The following is a 26,843-nucleotide window of genomic DNA, read 5'->3' as shown; positions in this document are numbered from 1 at the left end:
TGACATCTGCTCACCCCCCACTGCGCGCCGTGAGCGAGCCCACCCAGCTAGCTTGGTGGCCCCCCCCCCCCATGGTGCCAGATATTCCCCTACCTATTGTTGTGTTTCAGAATATTTCACTCCACACCTTCAAGGATTATAATCTCCCAACTATTATTCAGGCCATTTACAGAGTGGCATAGGGATAAGCAGATTAGGGAGGTGAATGTGTAGCTAAAGGAGTGGTGCGTGAAACAGGAGTTACATTTAATAGGGCACTGCTCCAGTACTGGGTTTGAAATGGACTGTACCATTGGGACAGGCTCAGCCTGAAATGGGGTGGGACCAGTCCAGTGGAAAAGCTAGATAGGAGGGTCACAAAGACCGTAAACCAGTAATTGGGGAGGGGATGAAACTGGAGATTCAGATAGAAAAGGTAGTGGTGATAATACTTGGATGACAAAAGCAAAGAGAGTAGAGTGACAGTCGGAAGCTATGCTTTAGTCACTGCAGGTAAAGGCAAAACTAAAAGACATAAAGTAATGGAACCAGGAGGGAGGAAATTAGGAAATGTGTGAGTCAAACATTAGAGCAGAAGGAAAAGGTAGGTGGCCCAAAATATGCAATCTTTATACTACTGTGTGAGGTATAAGGAACAAAACAAATGAATTGCAGGTATGAAAAGATATGGGGAAAAGCCAGGTACATGAAGTTAAAGTGCACTTCAGCCACAATCTCGCTGAATGACAGACCGAGCTCCAAGACGTGTTCTACTCCTTTTCCTGTGGTCCTGTGCCACAGCCGAGTTTGATCATGTTATCTCCATTGGTGGTCAGAAGCTAGAACTCTGACTGACTACATATCCTGAAACTGGCTGAATTTAAAACAAAAATTGCATTTATGCAGTGCCTTCAATATATTAAAACGTCTTGAGGCAGAATCGGGCAAAAATAGATATTGAAGGTAAGAAGTAATGGGATGGGCCGGATAGTCAAATAGAATATATCGAGATCACCAAAAATTTGATTCAGCCATAAGGATTTCTAGGGGAGGAGAATTTCTGATAGCGGAATTGCATTTGTGACCAAGGCCAAAGGTGATGGCTTCAGTCTCACGTTGTTTGACTTGAGGAATTATGGCTCACCCAGGATTGGATGTTGGACAAGTAGTCTTGACAGCCCCGAAGTCAACACCGATGGTAGTAGATCAGGCGGGATATCAACAATAAATACATGGAAGCCAACCCCACATCAAAGGATAATGTTACCAAGAAGCAGCTGGTAGATGAGGAAGAGGAAGGCCTCAGAGATAGATCCTTGGGGAACTCCAAATGAAACAGTCCACAGACCAATAATTGATTCTAGGACCTACCTAAAGTTCATGGCTCACCTAATGGCAAAATGCTTTGGCTGCATCATGGAGTGGGAATGTATTAAAAAAAGTTATGCACTCCTTTTTTGCTCGTTTCGGTGTTCACTAAGCACTCCCAGCTCAAAAAATAGGTAGACAAGCTACAAAGGCTTGTCATTCTCTGGTAAAATATTGACTAATTGACGCACTGGAGAGGCTAGCTCTTCTGACCATTGAGGATCATCATGTATGAATCAATATGCCACCACACTGCAAGCTAGATGAAGCTTTGGCCCAGAGTTTGCTGTGAAAATGACGAGCTTATGGCAATCCTCATTATTGGTGCATTTAAAACAAAAACATTTTTTGTGACATGGAAGAGATGTGAATTGCCACAATTACTGAACGAATTGCCACCGCTCTGTCATTGGGGTCTTATACAGTAACTCGCTGTCAGCTTCCTCACTGGTGTCAAGAAATTGTTGGATTTGCATCGTAAATATGAATTAAGCTCACCTTAAAGTTAGGGTTGATACATCAATAGGTTAGGAGCCCGTTAATTGAGTTATTTATGGTCCTGCAATGGCATTCAATCTTTAAGGTCCAGGAAGGGAACAAACTGAAATTGTGGAGTCTCACTCCTGCAGGTAGTTAATTGTTCCTCTGTTGTTTTCAAAATTTTAAACGTTTAACGTTTTTAGTCACTTTCCTTTGTCTCCTTTGCATTCTCTTATTCAGTCTTTCTTTCCGCCATTTTATTTCTCTTTTTGTATCTAATTGAGTCTAATTCAACCTAATTCCTTCTCTATCATTTCACCCTTTCTTTCTCTATTTTATTCACCAAGGATAAAGATTCTCCGTTGTCCTCACCACACCATTATCAACTTGCACTTCCAGCAATTTACTTTTATATTTTCCTGGGATGTGGACCTTGCTGGCAAGGCTCACCCTGAGTGGCTTGCTAGCCCATTTGTTGTTGTTGCCATCAACAACAACAAATCCATCCATCAGAGGGCTGTTAATAATCAAACACATTGCTGTGGGCCTGAAGTCACATGACCAGGCAATGACAGAAGGCTTCTTTCCCTCAGAGGCCCTAGTGAACCAGATGGGTTTTTATGACAATCGACGATAGTTTCATCATCGTTATTGCTGAGACGTTCATTAAATTCAGTGAAAAGAAGTCTGGAATATAAATTCCACCAGCTGCCATGGTGCGAATTGAACTCCTATCCTCCAGGACCTCATTTTTTTGTGGTGTAAATATGAGTGGAATGGAAAGCTAAGAGGAAAATAATCTAATTTGCAGATATCCTACTCCAGCAATTTCTGCTAAAATTCCTGTATATTTTTGGGACCTCAGTCTTTGCAGAAAATTATTTTTCAAATTAGTGGAAAACTGAAAGGATGACCCAGGTTTTCCTGGAGATTTACATCATTATAATAAATCTATGTTATAAAGTCCCTTGAATGACAGAACATTATAGAATAGGTGACTTGCACTATGATGAACCATCAAGCGAGACGAGTTGCTGTACAAAAGTTAGGCTTTAATAAGCTAAAAGTTAGCCCTGCGGTCGACTACAATAAATGGACGACCGCCGGGCGTTCTGGCTATTTATACCTCGATCTGGAGGCGTGGTTAACTCAGCCCCTCGACCAATCGGAGAGCTGTCACATGACTGGTCTCAACCAATTGGTCGAGAGGCACATGACCGACCAGGGCCAATGGTAAGCCGGTGTTCTGCACCAATGGCAGACAGCTATGCAAATCATACTACCACACACTATCTCTCGAGGCACGATCCAGTTTCCTGGAACTTAAGCACCACTCCACTCTTAGTTGGACTGTAATTTTCATAGTCACTACCGTAAAAGACAGCTGTGATCATGGTTTTACTGGAATCTCACTATTTCAAACATCGCCTGCCTCCCACGTTAAAAGGTAATGGTAGTAAAAGTAAAGGTTTGGCAGCATCATGATTTGTAGCTCGAGGCATTTTTTTCCCCCTTTTAAAAAGTGGTTCAAAATTATTATTGTTGAATTACGTGACTAACAGGCTGGTTGAAGGTGAGCTAGATGGACCTTGGTCATTTTTTTTGTCCAGTAGTTCCTAGCTCTTCACATTTATAGTGCTGATCTCCAATTCCACCACATTGGGCAAACCTGTGCTGATGTTTCACTCTTAAGTCTTTCAAAATGTGCTGAATCTAACCATCAAAAAGATAATTTAATAACGTAGTTCATTACATTATTTTAATGTTTCTAAGCATGTAAACATAGCAGCATCCCATTCTAAGAATTTTGTGAATTGGACCTCTGTCTTGAGATTGTAAAATAAAGGAAATAGCAAAATCAGATTCGCTTGTCATATAGAATGAAGTGTAATGGATGGACAAAAATGATTAATTCTATTGATAATTCTGGTTGTTGCATTGTGATGGTACATCCGTTTAACTCCGAGTTGGCCAAGTCACACATTGCAGAAACCATAAAATAGATTACTGAACCATACACGTCACAAAAGTCCTAAGTTCAATCTCCGATTACATTGTAAGGTGGAATTTGACCCACTGACAACAATCCAAACAATTTTGCACACTTGTGCAAATTTTTTCACAATTTTTATTGAAATGTCAACATTTTATATCAGAAAGTTTACAAAACACAACAGTACCAACACATATATCAGAAAATAGAAGCAACAATAGGAACCCCAATAACCTAAATGCCACCCAAACTAACCTTCCACCCCTTTTCCATGCTAACAGCTAACAGTGACCAGATCTTGAAAGTGCAACATAAATGGCTGCCATCTGTGATAGAACCCATCGATCGACCCCCTCACTGTGAACTTGACCTTCCCGAGGTATAACAATTCCGTCAAATCACCTAGCCATGCTTCGCCACTGGGTGGTGTTGCCTGCCTCCAGCTCAACAGCATCCATCGGCTGGCGAACAGCGATTCAAATGCCCCCAACCTCAACTCTGGTTGGTTAGACACCCCAAATATAGCGACTAACAGACAGGGCTCTAAGCCGATACTCAGGATTACCGATATGGTGGGGAAAAAGGACCCCCAAAAACCCACTACCTTGGGACAGGACCAGAATATGTGCGCATGGTACACAGACCCTCTCAAGCACCACTCACACTCATCCTAGGCCTCCTCAAAAAATCGACTCATCCTGGCCCTGGTGAGGAGAGCCCTAAACACCACCCTTAACTGTATCAAACTAACCTTGTGCAGGTTGACGTAGCATTCACACTTCAAAGGGACTCACTCCACACCTCCTCCTCCAGAATGGGTCCACGCTCCTCCTCCCGCCTGGCCTTGACCTCATCCACTGAAATTTGCACTTCCCCCAAGATCTGCCCATATATCCCAGACGTTCTGCCCTCCTCCAACCCTGCACACAGGAGTATCCTTTCCAGCAAGGTAGATGGCAGTGCCTCCGGGAAATTCGGAAGTGCCCGCCGAATAAAGTCCCACAACTGGAAATTTCTGAATTCTGTGACTTTCACTTTAGTTATGGAGAGGGATAGGTGCGTGCAACAGGGCAAGGTTTATAATTGGGGGAAGGGTAAATACAATGCTGTCAGACAAGAATTGAAGTGCAGAAGTTGGGAACATAGGCTGTCAGGGAAGGACACAAGTGAAATGTGGAACTTGTTCAAGGAACAGGTACTGCGTGTCTTTGATATGTATGTCCCTTTCATGCAGGGAAGAGATGGTCGAGTGAGGGAACCATGGTTGACAAGAGAGGTTGAATGTCTTGTTAAGGGGAAGAAGGAGACTTGTGTAAGGCTGAAGAAACAAGGTTCAGACAGGGTGCTGGAGGGATACAAGATAGCCAGGAGGGAACTGAAGAAAGGGATTAGGAGAGCTAAGAGAGGGCATGAAAAATCTTTGGCAGGTAGGATCAAGGAAAACCCCAAGGCCTTTTACACATATGTGAGAAATGTGAGAATGACTAGAGCGAGGGTGGGTCCGATCAAGGACAGTAGCGGGAGATTGTGTATTGAGTCTGAAGAGATAGGAGAGGTCTTGAACAAGTATTTTTCTTCGGTATTTACAAACAAGAGGGACCATGTTGTTGGAGAGGACAGTGTGAAACAGACTGATAAGCTCGAGGAGATACTTGTCAGGAAGGAAGATGTGTTGCGCGTTGTGAAAAACTTGAGGATAGACAAGTCCCCCGGGCCTGACGGGATATATCCAAGGATTCTATGGGAAGCAAGAAATGAAATTGCAGAGCCGTTGGCAATGATCTTTTCATCCTCGCTGTCAACAGGGGTGGTACCAGAGGATTGGAGAGTGGCGAATGTCGTGCTCTGTTCAAAAAAGGAAATAGGGATAACCCTGGGAATTACAGGCCAGTTAGTCTTACTTCGGTGGTTGGCAAAGTAATGGAAAGGGTACTGAGGGATAGGATTTCTGAGCATCTGGAAAGGCACTGCTTGATTAGGGATAGTCAGCACGGATTTGTGAGGGGTAGGTCTTGCCTTAGAAGTCTTATTGACTTCCTTGAGGAGGTGACCAAGCATGTGGATGAAGGTAAAGCAGTGGATGTAGTGTACATGGGTTTTAGTAAGGCATTTGATAAGGTTCCCCATTGTAGGTTCCCCAAGTAAGGAGGCATGGGATAGTGGGAAATTTGGCCAGTTGGATAACAAACTGGCTAACCGATAGAAGACAGAGAGTGGTGGTGGATGGCAAATATTCAGCCTGGAGCCCAGTTATCAGTGGCGTACCGCAGGGATCAGTTCTGGGTCCTCTGCTGTTTGTGATTTTCATTAATGACTTGGATGAGGGAGTTGAAGGGTGGGTCAGTAAATTTGTAGATGATACGAAGATTGGTGGAGTTGTGGATAGTGAGGAGGGCTGTTGTCGGCTTCAAAGAGACATAGATAGAATGCAGAGCTGGGCTGAGAAGTGGCAGATGGAGTTTAACCCTGACAAGTGTGAGGTTGTCCATTTTGGAAGGACAAATATGAATGCGGAATACAGAGTAAACGGTAGGGTTCTTGGCAATGTGGAGGAGCAGAGAGATCTTGGGGTCTATGTTCATAGATCTTTGAAAGTTGCCACTCAAGTGGATAGAGCTGTGAAGAAGGCCTATGGTGTGCTAGCGTTCATTAGCAGAGGGATTGAATTTAAGAGCCGTGAGGTGATGATGCAGCTGTACAAAACCTTGGTCAGGCCACATTTGGAGTACTGTGTGCAATTCTGGTCGCCTCATTTTAGGAAGGATGTGGAAGCTTTGGAAAAGGTGCAAAGGAGATTTACCAGGATGTTGCCTGGAATGGAGAGTAGGTCATACGAGGAAAGGTTGAGGGTGCTAGGCCTTTTCTCATTAGAACGGAGAAGGATGAGGGGTGACTTGAAAGAGGTTTATAAGATGATTAGGGGAATAGATAGAGTAGACAGTCAGAGACTTTTTCCCCGGGTGGAACACGCCATTACAAGGGGACATAAATTTAAGATAAATGGTGGAAGATATAGAGGGGATGTCAGAGGTAGGTTCTTTACCCAGAGAGTAGTGGGGGCATGGAATGCACTGCCTGTGGAAGTAGTTGAGTCGGATACGTTAGGGACCTTCAAGCGGCTATTGGATAGGTACATGGATTAGGGTAGAATAATGGAGTGTAGGTTAACTTCTTAAGGGCAGCACGGTAGCATTGTGGATAGCACAATTGCTTCACAGCTCCAGGGTCCCAAGTTCGATTTCTACTTGGGTCACTGTCTGTGTGGAGTCTGCACATCCTCCACGTGTGTGCGTGGGTTTCCTCCGGCTACTCCGGTATCCTCCCACAGTCCAAAGATGTGCAGGTTGGGTGGATTGGCCATGAAAAATTGTCCAAAATTCTATGATTAACCTAGGACAAAAGTTCGGCGCAACATCGTGGGCCGAAGGGCCTGTTCTGTGCTGTATTTCTCTATCTCTATCTATCTCTATCCGGTCCCCAAACTCTGCTTTCTCATTCAACTCCTCCCAACTCGCCCCTCCAGAAACAAACCCCTCGCCCTCGCCAGCCCCTTGTCCTTCCACCCCTGAAAATTGGGGTCCACATTGACAACACCCTCAGCTTAAAATGCTGACGGAGTTGCCGCCATATGTTCAATGTGGAGATTACCACTGGATTCATGGAATATTTCGCTGGTGAAAACGGCCTCCAGACCCGCTCGTCTATATGACCCTGACTCCATCTGTACCCAACTAACCTCCTGGTCCCCAACCCACACCAACAACTTCTCCACATTGACTGCCCAGTAATAATACAACAAATTTGGCAGCACGCACCGCCCTACCTGTCTTTCCCTCTCCGAATCCAATGTGTTCTCCCAGCCCATATGAAGCCTATTATGAGCCGTTCCATCTTTAACTTTGGCAGAAATACTGATGGCCTTGAGATAAAAACACAAATCGTGGCAAATGTTTATCTTAATAGATTGAACTTGGCCCACCAGCGACAGTGGAAGATGTCCCACCACTGCATGTCCGCTCGCCAAGCTTGTAAAATAATGTTTGCGAAGTCGTGTGTCATCCTGAAACCCCAAATAGCGTAAACCGGATCCCGCCTGACGGAATGGCAATCCCCTCAACCCAGCACCTCCCCTCCAGAGAGTCAACCACAAAATATTCACTCTTCACTCTTAGTTTATATCCTGAAAAGGAACCGGACCTCTGCACTATCCCCATTATCTCTCCCATAACTGGCCCTGGATTCCGAACATACAATAAAAGTTGCCCGCGTAGGGACATCCGGTGACGGGGATATGCTGAGCAGTCGAACATCAGGTGGCTCTCCTCCAGAATACAGTAAAATAGGCTCTTTTGATGAATATAGCCCGGAAATTCAGAGTTATTCTACTCTTAAACAGAAAAGGAAGAGAAAAAAGAGCAATATGTCAGCAGGCAGTAGGTCAAGAGGTTGCAGGAACCAGAAGCGGTGGAAAAGGGCAGGAGCAGCAAGCGAACAAGTCGGTGGACCCACGAGGTGAGGGATCCCTGGCCACCCCCGACAGAGGGGGAACCAATGACCCGGACAACGGGACCCCCCACCCCACACACACACACACACCTGGAAAGGAATGGGACACGTTTCGATCCAAGGAATTGACCGCGATGAAGGAAGAGATCAAAGTGGAGATCCAGGTGGCAGAGGTGCTGGTCGCCATGCAGATGGCGCTCGATGGAATGGGGAAGAAGCTGGAGGCTCAGGGAAAGACAATACAGGAGCTCGAAAAGGCGTCGATCGACCAGAGTGACAGGATCGCTGCTCTGCAACCAGAGATAAATAGGTTGGAGGTCACCCAAGGGAACCTGAAGGGGAAAATTGAGAATCAGCAGAACCGGTCTCGGCGGTAGAATATTGGAATAGTGGGCCTGCCAGAGGGGATTGAGGGCAGAGACCCAACTGACTGTGGCCCAGATGCTGGGCAACATGGTCGGAAGGGGCAGCTTTCCCAAGCCACCGGAGATCGACAGGGCTCACAGGTCACTCCAACTGAAGCCCTATCCATGGAGCAGCCAAGGGCGATAATCGGCAAGTTACACAGGTACCAGGATCGGGAGAGGATCCTGTGTTGGGCTCGGCGGACAAAAGCGAGCAGTTGGGAAGGACACAGAATACAGCTGTACCAAGACACTGAGGCAGACCTGGCAAAGCACAGGGCCAAGTTTAACCAGGCAAAATCGGCCCCGTACAAGAAAGGTATAAAATTCGGGATGTTATTCCCAGCCAGGTTCTAGGTGACATTCCAGAATAAAGAACATTATTTCACCATCCCGCCAGAGGCGGATGAGTTCATGCGGGCGAGTGGCCTAGACAAAAGGCAAACAAAGCAGCGATGAGAAAGATGCAAGGAGAGAAAAGAAAAGTTATGGGAATGAACAATTTTTGCACAGGACGGCACTGCCTTGTTTTGAGCAAGAGCACTAGCTCACAGGAAGGAAGGGGTGAGGGCAGCAGAGCGCAAGAAAGGGTGAAGAGGAGACAGAGTGGATGGCAATTTATTGGGCATAAGGAGGGGGAAAGATCAATCCTAGTATGGGGGCCACCACACTAGCGGGGAAAGCTAGTGCCAGGAGGTATGAAAGAGAGGGGGACTCCGGCACATCTCCCATCGGGGAGGGAGAACCTGAGGGGGATGGGGGGGTGGTGGTGTGTGGTGACCACAGGCCACAGGGATAAGGTAGGGGAATGTAGGGGGTGAATGGCAGAGGCAGGGAAGGGTAGAAAGGGGGACAGAGGGGACAAGGGGGACCATGGGGAGGGGGGTGGCCATAATGATAAAGAAGGGAAGGGCACGAGACTGGCTTTAGCAGGTCAGGTTTGGGTTGATGGAACAAGATGGTACCATGAACAGTCACTTTGGAGGGTCCCTAAAGAAAGGGAAACCGCGGAGTACACACAGTTGGCGGCCATGTTGAGTGCTCCCTGGACTAAGGGAAACCCCAAGTCCAGGGGCCCAGCCTCATGGTAAGAACGGCGACCGCAGCCATTTTGGACGGCCCCCTGAAAAAGGAAAACCCCGGAGTGCAGGAACGCATCCAGCAGGCAAGTATGGTTGATCCCACAGGAAGGGGGGGACAGAAACCTCCAACTAGGATTATCACCTGGAACGTTAGGGGACTTAATGGCACAGTGAAAAGATCCAGAGTTTTTGCATATCTGAGAAGTTTGAAAGCCGACATAGCCTTCCACCAAGAGACGCATGTGAGGGAGAAGGACCAACTGCGAGTAAGGAAGGGCTGGGTGGGACAGACTTACCATTCCTGTTACTGGACGAGGGCTAGGGGGTAGCCATACTTGTAAGTAAGACGATGGTGTTCACAGCGACAAAGCCGGTCACGAACAAAGGGGACAGTATATCATGGTCAGCGGTATCCTGGATGGGGCACTGGGGCACCGATAGTCCTGGTAAATGTGTAAGTTCCCAACTGGACGACACGGAATTTATAACGAAACCATGGCGGATATCCCCAACATAGATATGCACCTAGATCATGTGGGGACTTTAACTGTGTATAGGAACGATTGACGGACGACCCATCCGCGAATGTAATGTCCGAACATGCCCCACATTTCATGGATGTAAGGTTGGAGACGGGCCGTGCCCAACACCCCCCCCCCCCCCCCCCCCCCCCCCCCCCCCCCATGGTGGTTGGACACGGCCCTCGAGACCGAAAAGGTCTTCTGCCAGAAAATATCACAGGCCAAGGTGAGTACGTTAAGAACAACCAGAACAGGGAAGTCTCACCTTCCACGTTCTAGGAGGCACTGAAGGTGGTGATTAAGGTAGAAAGGCTCATAGAGACAGGGAAGAGAGGGTGGCGAGGCAGCAACTGAGCGACTCTATCCTGGAGGTTGACAGACATACTCTGAGGCCCCAACGGCAGAGATTCTGGCGGAGAGGGAAAAGCTACAAATGGACTTTAACCTGCTATCCCCAGGAAATCAGTGCACCAACTCCACCAGGCACGGGGGACCTTTTATGAACATCGAGAGAAGGCTGCTCGCCTGCTGGCTCACCAGGTAAAGGACAGCAGAGGTGGACTTGTAGCCGAACCGAAAAAAGGTCACCCAAGTATTTGAGGCCTTCTACCTGGGACTGTACACTTCTGAGTCTCCTAATGGGGACTTGGGGATGAAGCGGTTCCTCGATGGACTGGACATGATAGTTGTGGGGGATGACAGATGGGAGGGAGCTGGATGCACCAATAGAACTGGGAGAGGTCATGGACAGCATCAACTCCATGCAGGTGGGGAAGGTGCGGGACCCGATGGGTTCCTGGCGGACCTCTACACAAAATTGACAACGTCTCTCACCCCACACCTGCGGGAGATGTTCGCAGACTCACGAGCGAGGGGCACCCTGCCTCCAACTCTAACACAGGCCACCATGTCACTGATACCCAAAGAAGACAAAGACCCGATGGAATATGAATCATACAGACCCATTTCGCTACTCAATACGGACACGGAAATACTTGTAAATGTCCTGGCCAGGAGACTGTAGAACTGTGTAGGAGAGGTGGCTGCAGAGGACCAGCTAGCCTTTGTCAAGGGTAGTCAGCTAACTGTGAACATCGGATGACTGCTGAATGTCATACTGACCCCATCTGGGAGGTCGGAAGGGTATCCAAAGAGGAGGCAGAGAGCACAGAGTCTCACTCTCTGTGGATGATCTGCTCCTCTACATCCTGGACCCGGAAAACAGCAGGAACAAAATAATAACGTTTCTGGAAGGGTTTGGGGTCTTCTCGGGCTACAGACTCAACCTGGACAAAAGTGAGGTATTCCCGGTGAACCCGAGCGGGGAAGGAGCAGAGCTGGAAGGTCTCATATTTGAAATAGCCCAAATAAATTCCGTTGTCTGAGGATCCAGATAGCCCATGATTGGACACTGATCCATAAGTGAAATTTGACCAGTCTAGTGGAGGAAGTAAAAAAGGATCTACAGAAATGGGATGCACTCTCGCGTTCCCTGGCGAAAAGGGTGCAGATGATCAAGCTGAACATACTGACCAAATTCCTTTTCCTGTTTAAATCCATACCAATCTTCAACCCCACGGCCTTTTGTTGGGGGGGGGGGGGGGGGGGGGATCCAAGAATCCCCAAGACAGCACTGCAAAAGAGAAGAAGCATGGAAGGCCTGGCCCTCCCGAACTTGCAATACTGCCACTGGGCGGCCAAGGCCGAGAGAGTGAGGGATAGATAAAAGGAATCAAACATGGAATGCATGTGGATGGAGGAGTTCTTGTGCACAGGAACAATCTTCAGAGCCTTCTCCATGACAGCACTCCCATCCCTGCCGGCAAAACACTCAACCAGCCCAGTGGTAGTAGAACACGAAGAAGCTGGAACCAGATGAGACAGTACTACGGTTTAACCGAGGTGTTTGCCCTGGTCCCCATCTGCGGCAACCACAGGTTTCCACCAGCCACGCTGGACGTCATCTTTAAGAGGTGGAGACAGGATGCGAGCAGTTAGGAACTTCTACACAGGCGTCAGACGTGCGACCTTAGAAGAGCTGACGGAAAGACTTCAACTACTTGAACTACCGAACGGACAGGAACGCCAGCATGCGGCACGCCTTCTCCCCATACTCATATTGCACCCCCCTTGCCTTACTCAGTTGCCCTACATCCCTCCCTGTTGTCAGCCTGTCAAACTGCTCCTGCAACTTTTTCCTCCTCACCAATCCCTCCACGGTGGGCACCCTCGAATATTCCCTGTCCACCTCCACTATCTTCCTCACGTGGCGGTCATGTTTCTCCCTCATTTCCTTATCTGCATGAGCCTTAAACAGAATAATTTCCCTCCCGGACCACTGCCTTCAGTGCCACCCAAAAAATGGCCGCCGGCTCCTCCCCATTCTGATTCAACTCCACATACTCCTTAATCGCCACCTGCACCTTTTGCACAGAGCACACCTTACAAGAACCCGAATGAGCAGGCTATTCCTGGAGGTGGAGGACAAATGTGAACGGTGTCAGGGAGGCCTGGCTAACCACGGTCACATGTTCTGGGCCTGCCCCAGACTTATCAGGTTTTGGACATCCTTCTTCAAGGCAATGTCTAAGATTGTAGGGATGAGGGAGGAGTTGTGCCCGAGAGTGGCAATCTTCGGGATATTGGACCAGCCAGAACTTCATATAGGAAGGAGAGCCGATTCTCTTGCATTTGTTTCCCTAATCGCCCACCGGAGAATCCTGCTCAGCTGGCGATCAGCAGGACCACCCACAGCTGCAGACTGGCTGGCAGAAGATCACGTACACCATCCGAGGATTGGATGATGGCTTCTACAAAGCATGAGGGCCATTCATCAGCCTGTTCCAAGACCTGTTTAAAGCCAACAATGGATAGAATGGGGGGAAGGGGATGGACGGGAACCACTAAGGCCACAGAAAGCAGACAGGAATGAGAGGGAGGCAACAGGGGAGAGAGACCCAATGAAGCACCATAGGGGAACCCAGGGAGAGACCAACATGGAAACCTGAGGGCCCTGCACAAAGCTATAAGTAAAACAAACACCAAAACAAACCATCTATGGTGAAGGGAAGGACCCGGAGACAGCAGAAAAGGGAGGGGGGAGCAGTGGGGTGGAGGGAATAAAAATATTTATTTTTAAAAAGTCGTCCCTGTATGTGGTGAATTATAAACACTAATAATCCACACTGAATTGTACAACATGTGTTGAGCCTGTACTTGTAGTAGATCATGTGTAGTTGCGCGGCTCTACCCATAGGGGGAGATGAGGAGCTTGTACTGGGCTCCACCCTTGGCTCCGCCCATGGCTCCACCCATGGCTCCTCCCCTAGCCAGGAGTATAAAGGTCGATGCTGAGAGCCTGCCTGCCAGTTCATCTGGGGTTCATCTTTTCACAGGCAGGCTCTGTTGTAAGACAATTAAAACCACTGTTCACTTCTAACCACGTGTTGCGTGAATTGATGGTCTCATCAATTTAATCGTCTTAAGAAACAGTAAGGAACGACTATGGAATCAGCCCTCAAGCCTGATCGACTGGAACTCGACCCACAGGATGCAGAGGCGAAAGAAATCTTTTCACATTGGCTCCGATGTTTTAAGGCCTACCTGGCTGAAGCAAGCACCACGGAAACTACGGAGGAGCAGAAACTCAGCCTACTGCACGCAAGGGTGAGCCATCGTATATCTACTCAGCGAAATTGTACCGGCTCATATACAGAGGCCCTGGCCCTACTCGATAGAATGTACGTGAGGCCCGTCAATGAGGTCTACACGCGCCATGTTTTTACTACTCGCCGCCAGCGCCCCACAGAATCGCCAGAAGAATTTCTAAGAGACTTGCAAGCCTTATCCCGGGACTGTAATTCCCAAGCTGTAAATGCTGCAGAACATAGGGAACTTGCTGTCCGCGATGTCTTTGTTGCAGGCCTCAGATCAAATTATGTGCGCCAGCGACTGCTTGAAAAGGGGGCCCAAAATTTAGAAGACACTGTTGAACTCGCTACTACTATGGAGGTCTCGTTTCGCAGCCTCACCTCGTTCCCCGCGGACTCCGCGACCCCATCATGGGCCCCCGACCAGTGACTGCCCCAGGCCTGCGCTGCATGGTCACCCTGCCACTTTTGTGGCCAGCCCCAGCACCCGCGGCAGCACTGCCCGGCCCGCAACGCGACCTGCAGCAGCTGCAGTCGCAAAGAACACTATGCCAGAGTGTGCCTGGCGAAGAAGGCCCCAGCCTCTAACCCTCTCGCTGCTCAGAGCACCCGTTCCCTGCATTCACAGGCCCCGTAACGCTGCGGCCTATACCTCGACTCCGCCCCCACCCGCTACGTGCGACCCGTGGGGGCCGCCATCTTGGAGGACCCCCACCACGCGGCCGACTGCGGGCGACTCATGGGGGCCGCCATCTTCCCCGCCGCCCGCCACATGCAATCCACGGGGGCGGCCAACTTGGGCTCCATCCTCTCCAAACTCTGAAACGCTGATTGAAGACTGTGACCTCAGCGGGCATTCACCACGGGGCCATCCCAGCACAGCTGACCGAGCCGCCGACTACCCGCAACTTGGAGCAGTCACGTTGGACCAGTCGCGTCCAAAACACCTTCGCAACTCCATGATGACCCGTTCAAGTCAACGGGTACAATACACCGTGCCTCTTCGACTCCGGGTGCACCGAGAGCTTCGTACACCCAGATCTGGTAAGACGCTGTTCGCTCCCTGTTTTTTCTGCACGGCAAACTATTTCCCTCGCTTCGAGCTCCGACTCTGTTCACCTCCAAGGGCGCACCGTCGCGACCCTGATGATCCAAGGCACCAGTTACTCTAATTTTCAACTATACGTCCTGCCCGAACTCTGCGTCCCACTCCTACTGGGACTCGATTTCCAGTGCAACGTCAAGAGTCTCACCCTCTGCTTCGGCGGACCCCTACCCCCACTCACCATCTGCAGCCTAGCCACGCTGCGAATCTCCGCCCCTCCACTCTTTGCTAACCTAACTCCGGACTGCAAACCCGTAGCCACTCGCAGCAGGCGGTACACCTGCAGGACAGGGTGTTTTTTGGAACCGAGGTCTGGAAGCTCCTACGTGAGGGGATAGTAGAGGCCAGTAACAGCCCCTGGAGAGCTCAGGTGGTGGTCGTCAAGACCGGGGAAAAATTCCGCATGGTCGTAGATTACAGTCAGACCATTAATCGGTTTACGCTCCTCGACATGTACCCCCTCCCCAGGATTGCAGACATGGTGAATCAGATCGCCCAGTATCGTATTTTCTCCACGGTGGACCTGACGTCTGCACACCACCAGCTCCCAATCCGCCCGGAGGACCACCGCTACACGGCGTTCGAGGCCGACGGCCGTCTCTTCCATTTCCTCCGGGTTCTCTTTGGTGTCACGAACGGGATCTCGGTGTTCCAACAAGCAATGGACCGAATGGTGGACCAGTACGGATTGCGGGCCACATTTCCGTACTTCGATAACATCACCATCTGCGGCTATGACCAGCAGGACCACGATGTCAATCTCCATCGATTTCTCCAGACGGCCCAGAAACTCAACCTCACTTACAACAAGGAGAAATGCGTTTTCCACACAACAAGGCTGGCCATACTCGGCTATGTCGTGGAAAGCGGAGTCCTTGGCCCCGACCCGGACCGTGTCTTAGAACTCCCTCTCCCTCATTGTTCCAGGACCCTCAAAAGGTGCCTGGAATTCTTTTCATATTATGCCCAGTGGGTCCCTCAATATGCGGACAAAGCGCGCCCACTATTTAAGGCCACATTTTTTCCTCTGTCAGCTGAGGCTCGCCAGGCCTTCAATTGCATCAAGGAGGACATCGCCAAAGCGGCTATGCGGGCAGTGAATAAATCCGTTCCCTTTCAGGTTGAGAGCGATGCCTCAGAGGTAGCTCTTGCAGCCACATTAAATCAGACAGGGAGGCCAGTCGCATTTTTCTCCCGAACTCTCTCGGCTTCGGAACTTCGACACTCCTCGGTCGAAAAGGAAGCAGAAGCCATTGTGGAGGCTATTCGTCACTGGAGGCACTACCTCGCAGGTAGAAGGTTCACCCTCATCACCGACCAAAGATCGGTTGCCTTCATGTTTGACAACTCGCAAAGGGGCAAAATTAAAAATCGTGAGGTGGAGGATCGAGCTCACCACCTACAAATACGACATTATGGGCGAGATTCTCCGCAAATGCGGAGAATCGTAAAGGCTGCCGTGGGACAGGCCGTGACCCACGGCAGCCTTCACGCCCACTTCCGGGGCCGATTCTCCCCCCGCGGGCGGGGCTAGGTCGTCAAGGGGCTAGGACGACGGTCGTCAAGGCCGGCCGCACGTCAAGCGTCACGCCGGCTGACGCGGCCAATGACATCAGCCGCACATGCGCAGGTTGGACAATGCCAACCCGCGCATGTGCAGTTGCCGTCTTTCCCCTCAGCCGCCCTGCAAGACGTGGTGGCTTGATCTTGCAGGACGGCGGATGGAAAAGAGTGCGTCCATTAAGGACGCACGGCCCACGATCGGTGGACACCGATCGCTGGCCTATGCCCCCCTTGGCACGACCGTGTTACTGCCGTGCCAATCGGGCCCCCAGATGTCCCAAACAGGCATCTGGCGCCCATTTCACGATGGCAGCGAGTGGGTGTGTTTGCTGCCATGTTGAAATGGGCGTGAAGGCCCGGCCGCTCGGTCCATCGGCCTCGGAGAATCGCCGCTCGCCGTAAAAAACGGCGAGCGGCGATTCGTGGCGTGGGTCAGGCGTGTGGGGGGGGGGGGAGGGGGAGAATGTCGGGAGGCCCTCCCGCTATTCTCCCACCCGGCGTGAGGGGCGGAGAATCGTGCCCTATGTATCGACCGGGGAAACTCAATGAGCCCCCAGATGCCCTGTCCCGCGGCACGTGCGCCAGCACACAGAGCGACCGCCTGAAAGCCATCCACAATGACCTCTGCCACCCGGCTCGCCCATTACGTTATTACAAAATCTACCTTTCTCCACTGAGGAGGTAAAAGCAATCACCTGGGATTGCCCGATCTGCGTGGAGTGCAAATCGCACTTCTATAGACCAGACAGGGCCCACCTGGTTAAGGCTTCCCGGCCCTTCGAACGCCTCGCTAGATTTCAAAGGGCCACTCCCCTCGACCAATCGGAATGTGTACTTCCTGAACGTCATCGACGAGTTCTCCCGCTTCCCCTTTGCTATCCCGTTCTCCATTATGACCTCCCACACAGTCATTAGGGCCCTGCATAGTATCTTAACCCTGTTCGGGTTCCCCAGATACGTACACAGTGACCGGGGTTCATCCTTTAAGAGCGACGAGCTGCGTCAGTACCTGCTCGACAAGGGCATCACCTTGAGCAGGACGACCATCTATAACCCCAGGGGGAACGGGCAGGTGGAGAGGGAGAATGTGACGGTCTGGAAGACCGTCCTACTGACCCTCCGGTCCAGAAATCTCCCGACCTCCCATTGGCAGGAAGTCCTCCCAGACGCGCTCCACGCTATCAGATCCCTCTTATGTACTGCCACCAACCAGACCCCTCACGAGCGGCTGTTTATTTTTTCCAGGGGCTCTACCACGGGGGCTTCGCTCCCAGCATGGTTGAAGACACCAGGCCCAGTACTCCTCCGGAAGTACGTCAGGGCACACAAAACTGACCCACTTGTGGAAAAAGTGCTTCTACTCTACTCAAACCCTCAGTACGCCTTCATAGAGTACCCTGACAGCCGTCAGGACACTGTATCCCTCCGGGACCTAGCGCCTGCAGGATCTAACCCCACCACTACCACCGTCGAGGTACCCCTCACACTACACCCCACACAACTTACTGTGCCCCACGCCCTCGCACCTACCAGTTCGCTACACATGGCCCGCACCCACAAGCTTCCAGCGCCCTCACCCCACAGTCGAACCAGGCGGGTACGAAGCTCGGACAGAATCACCCCCGGTGTCCGCCATCGTACCCCAACCGACCGTGATCATCCAGCCACCAGAAGGGGCTGCAACCCCAGTGCTCCGCCGATCACAACGGACAACTCGACCACCTGACGGACTCAATTTGTAAACCATCACCCCCGCCGGACTTGATTTTTTTCACAGGGGGTGAATGTGGTGAATTAGAAACACTAATAATCCACACTGTATTGTACAACATGTGTTGAGCCTGTACTTGTAGTAGATCACGTGTAGTTGCGCTACTCTACCCATCGGGGAGATGAGGAGCTTGTACTGGGCTCCACCCTTGGCTCCGCCCATGGCTCCTCCCCTAGCCGGAAGTATAAAGGTTGATGCTGATAGCCTGCCTGCCAGTTCATCTGGAGTTCATCTTGTCATCGGCAGGCTCTGTTGTAAGACGATTAAATCCACTGTTCACTTCTAACTATGTGTCGCGTGAATTGATGGTCTCATCACTGTATAGGGACACCCTGTGCTCTACTCCATCTCACACAATGCCCCTCCACTTTTCTGAGTCTCTCAAAGCAATCGTCAATAGTTGGATCGCCAAGGTGAACAACAGAGTGGACCTAGAGCATCCCTGCCTCATCTCCCTGTGCAGCCCGAATGACCCCGAATTCACGCCGTTCGTTAGAACACTAGAAGCCGTTGCTTCATGTGACAGCCGGACCCACGATGCAAACCCAGGATCAATCCCAAACTTCTCCAGAACCCCCAACAAGTAGCTCTTTTCGACCCTATTGAACGCCGTTTCAATGTCTAGCGAAACAATAATCTTCCGTTCTGGTCCTATCGCCGGTGTAAGAAGTACATTAACTAGCCGCCTCATGTTGGAAGACAGTTTTCTGCCTCCCCCGCTGAGAGGCAGGGCTCCCGCCTCAATGCTAAGATTTTGGCCAAATGTTTCGCATCCACGTTGACCAGAGAGATTAGGTGGTATGATCCACACTCTTGTGTGGTCCTTGTCTTTCTTCAGCACCAATGGGGCCAGCTGGTCCACGAACCTCTTGTAAAATTCTACCGGGAACCCATCAGACCCGGGCGCTTTCCCCACCTGCACATTACCCAGAGCCCTGCAGACCTTCTCCAACCCCATCAGTCCCTCCAATGCCTCCAATAACTCATCCCTCACCTGAGGTAACTCCAAGCCCTCAAAAACTCTTCTCCTGCTCATCCTCTGACGGCTCTGACCTGTAAAGCCCCTCATAAAAGGAACAAAAGACGTCATTAAATTTTTCTGGGGTAGAGACCAACCCACCCCCAGGTTCCCGCACCTACACAATCTCCCTGGCAGCCTCATGCCGCCTTAACTGATGCGCGAACAGTCAGCTAGCCTTCTCCCTATACTCGTATACCATCCCCTCAACGCACCGCAGCTGTCACAACACCCGGCCTGGGGACAGTAGGTCAAACTACATTTGCAACTTCTTCCTGTGCGTTAAGAGCTCTGACGTCGGGTCACTTGCATACTTCGTATCCACACCCAGAATTTCATCCATTACCTCCTGACACTTCCGCCTGTTCTCTCTATCCATATATGACTTGTACGTGATCATCTCCTCCCTCCTAAACACCACCTTTTAATGCCTCCCACACTTTAGATGCTGAGACTGTCCAATTCTCATTCTATTCAAAGTCGTTCTTTATGACCCCCGAAATCTTCACGCACAACCCGAGATCCGATAACAGACCCACATCCAGCCTCCAACCCAGGCGCTGCGCTCAGCCCCCCTTCAACTTTAAGTCCACCAGGTGTGGCACGTGGTCTGAAATAACCACCGGCGAGTACTCTGCACTCTTCACCCCAGGTAGCAAGGCCCTATCCATAACGAAAGATCGATACGCAAGTACACCTTATGTACCGGCAAAAAAATTAAAACTCCTTACCTCCTGGGTGCATAAATACGGATCCTCCACTCTTGTCTCTTCCATAAATGCCGTTAACAACTTCACCATCCCCGAAAGAACCAGCGATCTGGTCCTGAAGCGGTCCAACTTTGGATCCAAATCGCAATTGAAATTTCCTCCTAAAATCAGCTGGCGTGTGTCCAGTTCCGGAATGGCAGCCAACAATGTTCTCATAAACTTGACTTTGTCCCGATTCGAGGCATATACGTTCACCATCACCACAGCCTCCCCTCCAACGTACCTGTGACTATCAAATACCGAACCCCGGATCAGCCACCACCACATGAAGATGGACCCTCCATCTAATCAGGATCGCCACCCACTGTGCCCTACTGTCAAAGCCTGTGAAAAACCTTTCTCACCCGGACTTTCCGCAACCTGATCTGGTCCGGCACCACAGGTGAGATTCCTGTAGGAACATCACACCTCCCCTCAGCCCTTTTAAATTGAAAAAAACCCTTGCTCGCTTCACTGGCGCCCCCAACCCCCCTCCCCCAACACGGCAAAAGTGAAACAATGGTAAAATCAGCAACATATCTACATCATACAAATCCCCCTTCATACACAAAATCCAAAATAGTCTTCTTCGCAGCTGTCCCAACTTCTCCTCTCGGATGAAGGTCTCCAGCGTGTCAAAAAAGTGACCATTCAAATCGATTGTAACCCGTAAACGCACCAGGTACACCACTCCAAACCTCATGCTCTTATTATAAAACACTGCCTTCGCCAATTCAGTCCCAATATCTTGATCTATATTTGGACTGCATTTCCATCCCAGTCATTATTCCAAATCCTTTTCACCCACTACAAGACCCTCTCCTTCCATTGATGATTGTGGAAGTGGATTATCACCGGCCGCGGTGTCTCATTAGATCTTGGCTTTTACCTGAGCGCCCAATGTCCTCTGTCCAATTTCTAAGGGGCAAACACATCATCCCCTTCCAACAACCAAGAAAATATTTTGGAGAAAAACCCAGTTGGCTTCAGGCCTTCCGCTCCCGCTGGCAGTCCCACCCACCGCGGTTTAACAGCCATGGCCTATTCTTGAGGTCCTCCACTTTACGTCTCGGGCCTTTATTGCTTTCTGCCACCATCAGCAACTCTGCCTCCTCTGAGGCAAACTGATCCTCATTCCTCGACAAGGCCTCCTCCACCCTTTTTAGTGTCTTGTGATGTCCCTGTTTGAAGTTTGCACCAACTGTTCACAGATCGGGCCCAAAGCCTCTTCAATACTACCTTTAAAAGATTCCTTAATTTCCTGGCCCTGCCGCACAAACTGCCTGTCCACTTGTTTGCTGATTTTTTTCAAGCTCTTGTGCCTTTTCCACTGCAAATGTGTCTAATGAAATGGGCGTGGTGGCCATCTTCTCTCCTTCACCTTCTGCGTGGGTTTCCTCCGGGTGCTCCGGTTTCCTCCCACAGTTCAAAGACGTGCAGGTTAGGTGGATTGGCCATGATAAATTGCCCTTAGTGACCAAAAAAAGTTAGGAGGGGTTATTGGGTTATGGGGATAGGGTGGAAATGAGGGCTTAAGTGGGTCAGTGCAGACTCGATGGGCCGAATGGCCTCCTTCTGCACTGATGTTCCTTTGACCAATTCCCTCCTGAACCTTTTTAATATTGGGCTTCTTTGTCGACGATTTTGACATACCCCCGCCAGGAAAGAGTTCACCTGCTTAACTCACTGGGTTTGGACACCAAAAACCCCAAAGATTGAGGGTCAAAGGGATCAAATACAAAGACTTTGCCGGGAGCCACTTTTTGTGCATCTTGTCTTTATATGATGCCACCCAAAGCCGTCCTTGTGCAACTGTGACAATCACCAGTCAGTTGTTTTGCTGTGTGGGGTAGCAAGTGGAGAAGGGAGGCTCACACAGACGGACACCATGAGAATACTATTACCACGTCAACTTTGCTCAGTGGTAGGTCACATACCTCTGAGTCAGAAGTGACAAAGCCCCACTCCAGGATTAGAAGGCAGAATCTAGGCTGCACTACAGCCCAGGGTCCAGGGAACGCTAATATTTGAGTGACTGCCTTTTGCACAAGTAGTCCCATGTGCCTTTTCAAAAGTCAAGATAAAAGACTCCCAAGATTTTTTTTTCGGCGATTGAAGGAGTATCTCCTGGTTATCTCCACATTAATCCTTTAATCATCACCTGCAAGACAGATTAACTAACCATTCATTTCATTTAGTGGGAGATTGCTGTGTTCAGATCGGCAGCTGCGTTTGGGTCCTGAAATACAGTGTGCCATATGTACACAGATTCACAATGATATTCTGAAACCAGCCGATGTTTAGGAGTTTTGCAATCAGGGCCTGGAGATCGGATTGATCTCGCTATTGACCATGGACTCACGAGTCTCCAACATTAATGTGAGGCTGAAACCACTTTGCAGTGATGCTAAAAATAGCCTGTGAATTCTTCCTCAGAAGCATCAACCAGTGCTTTTTATTCCAAGTGGATCTGCTTGCCTTGAAATTGCTTTATACATTTTAAAGAGGCAACTTTCTGGCACAGACATATCTTTTGAAATTTAATAGTCAATGAAGAAAGCTTGCACAATATGTGCCTCCATAGGACTGAGGCACACAACGTCTGATGCTGGACTCCTGTATTCCATATAACAATCTGCTAATGCTTTCTTGAGTTACTTTTCAATTGATGAGTCTAAAGGTGAATGACCCATTGTGAGATTTCATTTATGACCGATGTTTGGTTTGACAACCTCATGATGCGTTTTGCATACTTGTACAAAGTTCAGTTTTTAAAAAGCTGTTCTTGAAAAGGCCAGTAGCGATTTGCATCATCTGAAATTCAGCCCTTTTTATTACAGAAAACAACAGATGCTGGTGAGGACTTGAAAGACGCTGATTCATGGTCACTTCAGTCAGAATAAAGTAAGTTTTATTTGCTAGGTGGTCCCATGTGTTTGTTTCTGTACAATGTATCTTTTTGCCTGGCAAACTCGATTTGTCTTCGGTCTGCCTGGCCTTGACCGTTCTACTACTGAGAATTCAGTCACTGAGATGTAGCAGCTGTTGCTCGACATCTTCCGAGCAGGAATCAGGCATGATGGGTTGATCTGCCTCCTTCTATGCTGTATGTTTCACGGTTCAAATCATGTGGCGTGCCATCTAAACCTATTTTCATCTCACTCTGTAACTCTATTCTTTATTAATCTAATGGTTTCTAACACCAAATATGAGTACCAATGGTTTGTACTGTGTTGGAAATGTATTAGTAAGCTTAAAATCCTTTACAAAAGTTAAACTGTTCGTCAAATTTTACATCTATTGTTTTGCTGCCCTGCAATGTAACCTTGATGTGTTGAATTCTGAATTTGCAAACTTATCAGCAGCAGGCACTCAAGCAAAACTTTTTTCTTTCTATCATTATGTGTTTTTGCACCCATTGCTGTATCAGTATGTTAGCTTGTTTTAGAAGAATAAATGTTGTTACATACACCATTTTGAGGGGGGCGGCACGGTAGCATAGTGGTTAGCACTTGTCGCTTCACAGCGCCAGGGTCCCAGGTTCGATTCCCGGCTTGGGTCACGATCTGTGCAGAGTCTGCACGTTCTCCCTGTGTCTGCGTGGGTTTCCTCCGGGTGCTCCGGTTTCCTCCCACAAGTCCCCAAAGACGTGCTGTTAGATGAATTGGACATTCTGAATTCTCCCTCTTTTCACGGTAACTTCATTGCAATGTTAATGTAAGCTTCCTTGTGACAAAGTTTATTATTATTATAAATGTGTTCCCCAAACAAATGAGATACAAGTTTACTAATTATAGATTAAGTGGTATACTTTTTCCTAATAAGTCACTAAAATCATCGTTGTTGATGTGTAGAATTTCTCTAATGTGCTTTATTTCAGCACATCTTTTATGTTTCTGAAAAACAAAATAGCATCTTGTAGAAATGGGAAGGATCACTAGAAACAAACATTTATCAGACCAAGTGTTATCTTCAAATGCCTTTGTGTTTGGTCACAATTCTGAGGTTCTACGTAGAGCAAGAAGATATTATTTTTACATGGAGTGATGAGGCTGTGTTGGCAATTGAACAGAGCCCATGCAACGTCAACGGGCAGCCAGGTAATTTGTGAAAAAGTGATAAAGGAGACGAGAGCAGAGATATTGGGTTGGGGAGCCTCTTGCGTGGAGGATAAGCAACAACACAGGCTTATTGCACTGAGTGCACTATGTCATTATTCTAATACCTGTTCATTAAGGCATGTCTTTAGTCTTAGAGCTGCCGTATTTAAAACTAAATATTAGAACAATACTGGTAAGAAAATATTATGCATAATTGTTACGGTGCGTTTCAAGGATGGAAGGTGCCTGAGTGAAAGAATTAATTACATATGTAATACCTTATAACAACTTGGAGATGGAAATTAAGTCATATATTTTGGCTTCTCGACGGGTGTCGAGAATAATTGTCCCAAGGAAAGTGTTTTATTCGTATTCCAGCAATACATTGAACATTGTTGCCTTTTTTTAGGAAGTACCTTCAGATTTATTTTTTCATGCCTACAGTACTCCAAGTTTTGGGCCACATTTGCTGATGCAAGCAGTAAATCCTGATATTTTGTCATTAATTGTTAGAGCCTTTGATTTGTTGTGGGGTGGAGAGTCAGTTTTCCTTCAGATTCGACCTCTCTTGAGATTTAATATTTGGAATGCAAATACAATCTCTTAATGAATTCAAAGGAGCTGGTTGTGCATGGATTTTGACTATTATTTGTAATTTGGAATGTGGACATTATTACTGGAATTTGTTCTGACCAACTCTTATATCTTGCTAGTGGGAGCTTGTGCATTAATAGGCTACCACATTTCCTACATCATAACCGTGACTACATTTCTTTATTCATCTGTAAAGTGTTTTGGGACATCCTGAGGTCATGAAAGCTGCTATGTAAATGCAAGACTTGATAAAAACTGGCATTCACGTTGCCCTACACCTACAAGACGAGCATGCTCTTTTCTCTTTCCCTTTTGGATTGGAGCACTTAACTATTTTCAACCTTAGGATTCATGGTTGTCTCTTCTAATTAGTCTTAATGGTGCATTAGCTTGCTGTAGGAATATGTTTGTGCACAGTCCATTTATGGAGCCAAATTTACATGCCTGGGCTGCTTCCATGGTCACAAAATGTAATTGGCTGCTTCCAGTAAATACATTTGCAACTCAGCTATCTAGCATGATGGGGCTAGTGCTGAGTATAAATGTGAAATATTTTCTCCAATTAGGTTCACTGGTATGATACAAATAGACCACATAAAATGCCATTTTCAATATAACTTGTGGTTTACTGTGAATTACTCCCTCTGGGATCCCCTAATTGTTCAAGTGTAAATGTGCTGCAGCGTGTATGTAGTGTAGCACTGAGACATACAGCAATTCGTATTTATATGGTCTTTCTACGGAGAGGTAACCAACAAAAATAGTTGGCAAGCAGCGGAATGAGAGATTAAATGGGGTGACTGAAAGCTTGCGAGTAAAGGTGAATTTCGGGAAGGTTGGAAAAGGTGGTGAAAGATGGGGTGGGTTTAATTTTTGTGATGGACATTTTTTTATGTTAAATATTTTTAAGTTTTGAGGAAACTAAAATAGTGGACAAAAGGGAGGAGGTAATGGTAAACCTTTGGCACTTCTTGGAACCTTGATTGGGTGTCTTCAGCTCAAAGCTCTAGAAATCCCTCCCAAAATATCCGTACTCTGTTTCTTCCTTTAGTCCCTCTAAAATATTCCTCTTTGAACAAACAATTGTTCATCTGTACTGATGTCTCTTTCTTTGGCTTGGTGTCAATTTTTGTATGAGTTACTTGGAACGTTTTACTCATCAAAGGTGTCATATGATTGAAAATGTATTAAACATTTGGACAAGATTTTGTGGTCAATGGCACAGTGATGATGCTTGCGGCTGACCCCTAAGCTGCCCACAGAGGTCTATCCTGATACTTTTATTGTGGCTCCAGCTTTTGGGAATGTCTGATGTCGAGCAACAGCTATCAAGCAAGCTAAGCAGCCAATCACATGGAAGAATTTGCAGATTTAAAAATTTTGAGGGCCAGAAAACTGGTTCGGTAATTATGATTTAGCACTCTATTAAAAAAAAAAGTTCCCCCTCATTTAATAAGGTGACATTTCTTCAAGTATTTTTACAGCGAGACTATTAGCATAATAAATGGAAATTCACATTACATCAGTGATCTCTGATGGGATTCCTTGTCGATGGAACTCACCAGTACTGACCCAGGCAACTCACTAACGGCAATTTCTGATTTCTGTTTTTAATTGGACATGTGCAGTTTCACAGAGTAATGATGGTTAATGTTTATTTGATTGTTAAAATTTCAATTGCACAATCTCAGCCGTTGCAATATTACACATAGCAAACAGGAATGGCGAACCAATGTACCAATTTATATAGTATAAAGAAATACATTTTAGAGCTTTGGCAGTACAAGATGGTGTGTAAGGATTTTATTTTTGTGGCAGGGCAAGCGGGTTGGCCATCAGGCAGTTTATCCGATTCTTTGAATGGAATATTCCACGAGTATTCTGTGGTGATATGCATCACCGCATATACACAAGGGGTTAATGTAAATACACTAAAACTAAGTAAACACTAGAAGGAGCA

General features: G+C 48.2%; 1 protein-coding gene across 2 annotated transcripts in view; it reads left to right on the top strand.

The window, feature by feature from the left end:
- eepd1 (endonuclease/exonuclease/phosphatase family domain containing 1) overlaps positions 1–26,843 on the top strand; it is a 212,121-nt gene that overhangs the window by 5,574 nt on the left and 179,704 nt on the right. For both annotated transcript variants that reach the window (XM_038796934.1, XM_038796935.1), the window contains exon 3: positions 23,030–23,093. The gene's annotated coding sequence lies outside the window, so the exon portion shown is untranslated. The remainder of the gene's footprint in view (positions 1–23,029; positions 23,094–26,843) is intronic.

Source organism: Scyliorhinus canicula, chromosome 5 (genome assembly GCF_902713615.1).
Source record: "Scyliorhinus canicula chromosome 5, sScyCan1.1, whole genome shotgun sequence".
NCBI classification, from domain to species: Eukaryota; Metazoa; Chordata; class Chondrichthyes; order Carcharhiniformes; family Scyliorhinidae; genus Scyliorhinus; species Scyliorhinus canicula.
Note: the sequence above shows the minus strand (reverse complement) of the source record. Positions and strands in the feature narration are given on the sequence as shown.